The following is an 8470-nucleotide window of genomic DNA, read 5'->3' as shown; positions in this document are numbered from 1 at the left end:
ATATCTAGATACCTCATATAAGTATAATCACACAAAACTTGTCCTTTTATCTGATTTGTTTCAATTAGCATAGTGTTTTCTAGGATTATCCACATTGTAGTATGTGTCAAAGTTTTATTCTTAAGACTGGTAAGGCCTTTTAAAACAATAATCACAAGCCTGGTGCTGATGGGTCATGTCTGTAACCCTATTTATTTAAGAAGCTGAGAATTGGGCTGGGAAGGTGGCTCAGTGGTAAAGTGCTTCCCTTGCATGCATGAGGCCCTGGGTTCGATTCCTCAGCACCACATAAGCAGAAAAAGCTGGAAGTGGTGCTGTGGCTCAAGTGGTAGAGCACTAGCCTTGAGCTGAAGAGCTGAGGGACAGCGCCCAGGCCCAGAGTTCAGGCACCATGACTGGCAAAAAAAAAAAAAAAAGAAGCTGAGAATTTTTTGTATGTGTGGGAATGGCTAAATACTGGTTTCAAACTTAGAGCCTCATGTTACCCAGGCAAGCATTCTACCACTTAAGCTATATACTCCTATCCGCTTTTGCTTTAGTGTTTTTAGAGAGGGTCTCTTGCTTTTGTCTAGGCTTGTTTCAACTGTGATCCTCCTACCTCCTGAAAATCTGGGATTACAAATCTGAGTTAGCACACATAGCCATATCCAGAGTGCCAAGAAAACTCCCTTTCTCAAATTATTCCTTGGGTTGTCTATAAATGGGTTCTCCCTCTTAGGCACACACACCTGCCTTGGTAGCCTGCTCCAAAGTTTATATTCCCACAGAGAGGAAATCTCCTTTCTATAGACAGCCAGCCCTCTTTCTGCATGCTTAATTCTATTTCCAGCAGTTTGAAGATCACTGGGGTTCAAGTGCAGAAATGACAGCTAAGAAAATGATGCATGAGGCTAACACACATGAAAACTCCTTGCTTTTGGATTTAATACAAATTGACAAGGACTGAATGTGTTTTGTTGCCATTTCCCAGCCCCCAATTTTTTATTCTTCAATTTAAAATTATAGATAACTTAGGGGCTGGAAAGTTGGCTCAGTGGCAGAGTAGAGTACTTGCTTCCCACGTATGAGGCCTTGTACCACATAAGCAGAAAAAAGCCAGAAGTGGCACTGTGGCTCAAGTGGTAGGGCCCTAACCTTGAGCTGAAGAGCTGAGGGACAGCACCGAGGCCCAGAGTTCAGCCCCTACAACCGACAAAAAAAAAAAAAAAGATAGGTAAATATAGATAGATAGATATAGATAACTTATTTTCTGAAAGTAGAGAATGTGAGTGTTAAAAAAAAAACCCAGTAGCAACAAAAAAGGGCCATTTTTCCAAGTTCAGAGTTGAAGATTGAAGATGTATTTATTTTGTGCCCTTATAAACTAGCAGAGACTTATAACTAGCAGATTTAAAGTCATTCTACTTGAATTCTGGGATGAAAAGTAAGGTGCAATGGGGAAGAAGACCAAGCTGAGACAAGGCAAAACAAAACTAAGATGAGAGGGGCCATAGGAAAAAAGAGATCTTGAGTTCATACAGAAAGAGCACAAGTCAGAATGCTAGGCTGTAGATCCGCCGTCCCAAAGAAATAAAATGTGGCCTTTATATATGTAATATTTAGTATTCTGGCACTTACTTCTTGTATTTTTGCTAGCAAGTGTCAGAAAAACCAGTTCAAAATGGCTTCAGCAAGGGAAGAGAGTGGACCTATGGACTCTCATAACTGAAAACTGTATGGTAAATATGGCTGCCAGCCCAGCTCTATTCAGAACCTCTCATTTCTGTCTCTGCATTTGTTCTTGAGCTACAAAAGAGGCAATCCTGCAAGCTCAAAGGGCTTGCAGTTCCTCATGTTCAAATCCAGCAGGAAAATGAGTGGGCTAGACTTGCTAGCCATGTCCAAGCTCTGGCTGGAATCCAAGCTTCCTTCTCCATCATTCACAGTGACTCCTGCCATGACTTGTTCTGACCCAATGCCCAGAGATGGGAAATTGAGGAAAACTGAGAAACCATCACTCCAATAGGAGTAAATAAGTAAAATGCCATAGTATCCACTAAGAATGCCAGGAACACAGAAAAGCTGTGAGCTGTGAGCTATGCAGCCCTGCCCTTAGACGATCCCACTTAATCATTAGTTTGAAATTCTCAAAGCTATTTTGTCAGGAGTCCTGCCAAAGACATAGCTAATCCTGAACACGACTTACTTTATATTACCTACACGAGGAAGTGCCTTTGGAATTGGAATTTGTAAGATAAAAGAAAAAAAAAAGAGCTCTTTTCCAAATGGAAAAGTGTTGTGGGTTGGGTTGGAGAAGGAAGAAATTGCAGGCAGTGGGAGCAGCATGGGGCAAACTGTGGGCTGAGGAAGATTTAATGAGAAGCAGGAGCCAGGAATGCCCCAGGTAGTTACAGATGAAGTATTTGTGGGGTGTAGCTAACCCCTGAGCAAGATCAGGGCTAGAGAAAGTCAATCAATATTTCTTGAAAGGATGAATAAATACAAGGAAGAAACGAGTCTATTTTTAAATCTAGATTATTCCTAACAACCATTATAAAATAACCACTTGATTTCCTTCCACTCCCAACCCCCCTCCTTTTCTATTGCAGACTAAGGCTAATTTCTCAGTAGGTAATATTAGCAACCAGTGATCCTTATCGCCAACAAGTTAGCAAAGTTAGCATTCCACCTCTGTGATTTCACCATCCAAATATTTATGAATCAGTGTGATGTTTCTAAGAAAGTGTTTTCTCATTGTTTACTTTACCACAATAATAGGGTGCTTTAATTACAAAGATGACGTTTTCAAATCTAAATAGAGCAGGGCTCAATCGTGTGGGAGTTCATTGCTTTGGTGATAAAGGAGGAACACAGGCTGGTGACTAAGGAGGAACATTTGTTTCATTTTCATTTTGCGTTTCCTTTGCTTCTACATGCCAGGGCATGTCATGGAGACAATACAGAAGTGTGCCACTGGGAAGGTGAAAGTTAACTAAGGTTTTGTATGTCAGAAAGAAAGTGCAAGATCTTCTCTTGTCCAGTCTCTCCATTTTCAAGTTTAGCATAAAAGGGCAGAGTAAAGGAAATAGCAGTTTCCCTCTAACACCAAGACTAATAACTATCAATATTGTGTCCTCAAAGTCTTTGAAAGAATCCTGATGAGACAACTCTGGGTTTTCTAAATTGATACTCTTTCAATTTCCACTGCAGCCTTAGTTCGAGTTAAACCTAAAAGGAAACATTACTTCAGGAATATCTGCTAAGTGCCAAGTGTAGGTCTGCCTTGTTCATTCTTGTATTCCTAGAACCAGGAACAATGTCTGGTATGTAGCAGGTACTTCATCAATAATGGATGAGTTTATGCTTCCCAGTGATTCTGTGCGGCTGTGGCAACCTTTCAGATGAGAAAATAAAGAGTTGGAAATTGAAGGAAAGAAATAGTATGTCTAGAATGGTATGTCCAGTGTAGACAGACATGACGTGGAGTAGCTTTAGTGATTAAATTTTATGTGACCAGCTATGTTTCTTGTGGTACTCTTGGTCTACAAGGAATGATGACAAGAGAAAATGACCTCTTAAAGCAAAACATCATATGTCATGATAATCTTCATCATTATCACTGACATACTAAGCTTAAAATTGTAGAATTGAAGCACTATAAGAAATTTCAGAATTTATAGTAACAGAAGCTCCTATTTCCTAAAAATTTGTTATATACCAATTATTGAACACGCTCTCTCTCTTTTATCCACCTACACTGAATTTTTACACACACACCACACACACACACACACACACACACACACACACACACACACACACACACACACGCTCTTCCTGGAAAAGCAGGTTTTTCTTTTCCTGCCAGTTCTGAGTCCGTGGGACTCTTATCTCCAATAAACCACTAGAAAGCCGGAAGTGGCACTGTGGCTCAAGCAGTAGAGTGCTCGCCTTGAGCTGAAGAGTGCAGGAACAGCACCCAAGCCCAGAGTTCAAACCCCATGACTGACAAAAAACAAAAACAAAAAACTACTATTAAAATGAATATCTACTTTGTCAATTTTCAGTGATGCCAGGCTGAAGATCACTGGCTTCTCCTGGCTTTTCCATTGAATTATTACCATGTTATCAGAAGTCTACTTAGGGTCAATTAAAGCCTCAGAGAAAACATAGGTTCCATTCCAGTGGTGACCTGGCAGAATAGATTTACATGGTACTTGGTAATTGACAGCCAGTTTCCATTAAAACATAGGACCTAATCTGGCCACTTTTCCCTCTTCCCTGTCCCTCTCTGAGTCTTCCTACTACTGTGATGCTGGTACTCAGGGCCTATTCCCTTCTTCGATATCCCACTGCTAAGTACAATGATTGTCCCCAAATGAAACCATTAGATTCTCCCCAATCCCTATTTCCTACCATCTCAGATCAACTCCCTCCCTATATTTTAGAAGACCTGAAGGGGAGTGTCTCTTCTAACCAAGCTGGTACCTGGATCCAAAGGTATCTGCCTATAAATGTTCCTGGAATTAGCCCCCTCCTGTTCATTTCACCAGCCCTGCTTCAGTTCAGATAACACTATTTCACTCCCAAGGCTGATTAGGTACCTCGTTTTGGCATTGGTAAATTGGGAGCTCTTTCCTTAGGGTGAGAGAAGCTGTTTTAACAAAGGAACCCTGAATCTTGTAATGAAATATACATATATATTTCTATATAATATTTATAATATATAATATACAGTAATACACTATATATAATATAATCATATATAACGTGATACTGTATTTATATATTATCATACATTTATTTACATATATCAACGTTTTAATTTCATCATCCCCAAGAGCATTGTGTTGTGTGGAAATGCTTATTTTGAATGAAGGGCCTGTGAGAGTAAGGATGCCATCAGCTTCTCCGTTCACTGGCCTGTGATTGCCTCCCCTGTCCAGTGTACCTCATCCATCTAGCCCATTGTCCATCAGTCTTCTTGAAAAATGCCTACTTGTGTACATCTGCCACTGAAAGAACCTGGGACACCTTGCCCCTCCCCTCAACTTTGTCCCTGGGGAAACGGTCTAATTGATGATCAAAACCTTCAAAGCTTATCATAGTCTGTCCCTTTCCAGCACTCACACCCCCTTCCCCAGCTCCACCTTCTTTCCAGGCACTCTCACGCTCAGCAACTGCTTTGCCATTCTCTACATGTGCTCCGTGTTTTCTCAACTCCTTACTGTCATGCGCTGACCACAGATTGGGTGTGGGCTTTTCACGTGACTCGAACTGTATAATGAGCTGGGAGTAAGCACAGAGACAAGCAGGACAAAGCCCCTGACTTCTTGGAATGCATGATCTTTGTATATACCTCTGTCTATACCTGGCCTGCCTGCCTTCCTCCTCTGCCTAGAAAAATGCTCAGCTTAAAAGTCATGCCCAGAAGCCTTTGCTGGCTCTCCGGGATATTATCTTCCTGTCCCATATTAGCCCACATTATGTGGGGATATCACCATCTGTTGTCCAGTCTGTCTCCCCATGAGCTGTGGGTGCCTGGATGTCTGGTCACAGTGCCAGCACATAGCAGGTGTTTGTTAAAATGTTTATGAACTAAGTGGATGCTATATGTTGAACACTTTAGTGTGTGTTAAAGGCTTTTAATTTTAATTTTATTTTAGTTTTGCTTGAACTCAGGGCTATCCTTGAGCTTTTTTGCTCAAGTAGAGCCACAGCTCTATTTCCACCTTTTTGGTGGTTAATTTGAGATAAGAGTCTCATGGACTTTCCTGCTTGGGTGGGCTTTGAACCATGATCCCCAGATCTCAGCCTCCTGAGTATCTAGGAGGAGCATGAGCCACAGGTACATGGTCTACAGGTATTTTGAATCTTCAAGGTCAAGAAGTGTGCCCCTGTTGTCTTTGTAAGGTGTCTAGGTAAGCTGCTGAGAGTAGCATCTGGAAATCTGATATGATTTGAAGAATTGTCTGATAGGTATAAACTCGCTGGAATGACTCACACCACCCTCAGCCACTCCGGTTTCAAGTACAAGTTCATCATCAGATGATTTCAGTTCATCGTATTTTGGGAAACAGAATAAAAGTCTAAAAAGCCCTACTCAGTTTACTCAGTCAATAGCAGGGCTTATGTTTGTGGTTAAAGCAAATTAGGGAATAATAGCAAATTTGGCAGAGAAGACAGTATCACCAAAGGAACAGGAATCTGGAATTTGCCAAAAGCATGAGTCTTCTGGGACTTCAGGAGTAAGAGTTTTCTGGTAAGGTCAGCTCTAGAAGGATCCTTACATTTACCAAGACTTGGTCAGACACAGGTACCCATTTCAACAGCAGTTACAAAGTGATGAGACCCTTTCTGATCGGGAGGCTAACATAGCTCAATGAAAGTTTTGCAGAAGTCAGATCTGTGTCTGAATCAATTACTGATTTAGCAATGTTCTTAACCTTTCTGAGTGCTCATTTCCTCATCTGTAAAACTAAGAAAATCCACAGGGTTGTACAAGGATGAAATAAGATACTGGGTATTTTTTTAAAAAAGTGCTTACCACCATGCCTGGCATGTTGCATGTCCTAGTAAACAGTAATTACTAAATAGGACTTGGCCACGTATTGATTTTTTTTAAAAAAAATTGTTTTCAAATCAGCACATCAGCCTGAGAGATGCCATCTTACACTGAAGTCTAGACATGTCTGTTATTTCAAGGGTCTGTGTGATTAAGATATAAAGAAGAGGAAAAAGAAAACATTTATTGAATATTTCCTATGGGTATATTGTTCCTTAATGCTCCATATCACTTGGTAAAATAAATATTACTGTTCTCAGCCAGGCCATGGTGGCTCATGTCTGTAATCCTAGTTACCTAGGAGGTAGAGATGTGAGGATCTTGGTTCAAAGCCAACCCAGGCAGGAAAGTCTGTGACTCTTTTTTTCCAATTAACCACCCAAAAGCCTGAAGTGGAGCTGTGGCTCAAGTGGTAGAACACTAACTTTGAGTAAAAATGCTCAGAGATATTGCCCAGGCCCTGAGTTCAAGCCTCAGGACTGGAACAAAAAAAAAATTATTGTCCTCATTGAACAGGAGAGACTGAGGTTTCAGAACCCATCCGAAGGGATGGTGACAGAATGAGGATTTAAACTCAGTTCTGACTGTAGATGCTTTCTCCCATCCTTGGCACCTACTTCTATACCAGCCTGGTGATATCTGGTCAGCTATCAGTTGGGGATACCCCAGGAGCATTGTCGGGTTCTCTTCTTAAAACCAGCTTTTCTCTCATGCCTGTAATCCTAATTACTTAGGAGGCTGACATCTGCGGGTCATGATTCAAAGACAGCCTAGGCAGGAAAGACTGAGTCTCATCTCCAATTAACCACCAAAAAACTGGAAGCGGTGCTGTATCCCAAGGTGGTAGAGTGGTAGCCTTGAGCCAACAAACTTCAGGGACAGCACTCAGGCCCTGTGATCAACAAAAAAACAAAAACAAACATTAGCCCCAGCTTTTCTTTACCCAAGTCTTGGCAATTCGAGCCCCTTACAGAGGGCAAAAAGGGGCTCAATAATCTGATGGCTGCTAAGAATCTTTTAGGCAAGAGAATGGCCGATTCTGAAACCGTGGAGTGGCTCTCCTTTTCTGAGCTCAATTTCCTCCTCCATCAAATGAGGACACTTAAGTGCATTAGAACCCCACACCCCACACCAGGTTTTCCCATGAGTATTTGCTAAGAGCAATTAAAATTGTGTGTAAACACCCTGACCTAGAACCAGAATGCCTGGGCTTGTTCCTGCACTGTTTCTCACTAGCTATATAACTTCTGCTAAATTATTTATCCTTTGTGCCTCAGTTTACTTGTCTGTAAAATGTATATGTTTGCAGCAATTACCACCAAGGGTTTTTTAATGAGGATTAAATTCACTAAGTGTAATGAAGTGGTTTGTGGGAAGATCAAATATATATTTGATATATTCTCTCTTCCCTTAAAAAATCTTTGTGTGACTTAAATTCACTTTCAGCATATCCCTACGTTTTAATATCAAAGAATGTGTTGGGCACTTATTATTTAGGGCAGATGATAAGTGAGCTCTGTTTACCTTGTGGTTCTGGGACCCACAGCGTCCCCATAGTGTGCTCAAGTCCAGCTTGGAAAAGATGGACGTACCCTGGTTCTCCTGTGCTTTTGACTCTGGTATCTTGGAACTCTTGGTGCAGACTCTGATGGCCACCTCCCTGGAGGCACTCATGCTCTTGGAGATGGCATAGAGATACTAGAGCTGGGACCTGCCAGAAGAACCAGAGTGAACTTCTTGCCCAAACCTAAGCAGAAGCATCCCTGAGGTGGTCTGCCTCCACACAACTCACCCAGACTGCAGAATGGATTTCCTGTCCCATGGTGGTCAAACAGGAAATAAAGCAAGTAGGAAAGTAGAGAGGGGAGGCCAGAAGCTGGGCTCACACCTGTAATCCTTGCTACTCAGGACTCCGAGATCTGAGGA

This window comes from Dipodomys merriami, unplaced genomic scaffold (genome assembly GCF_024711535.1).
Source record: "Dipodomys merriami isolate MVZ:Mamm:240054 unplaced genomic scaffold, mDipMer1.0.p SCAF_31, whole genome shotgun sequence".
Classification (NCBI taxonomy): Eukaryota; Metazoa; Chordata; class Mammalia; order Rodentia; family Heteromyidae; genus Dipodomys; species Dipodomys merriami.
Note: the sequence above shows the minus strand (reverse complement) of the source record.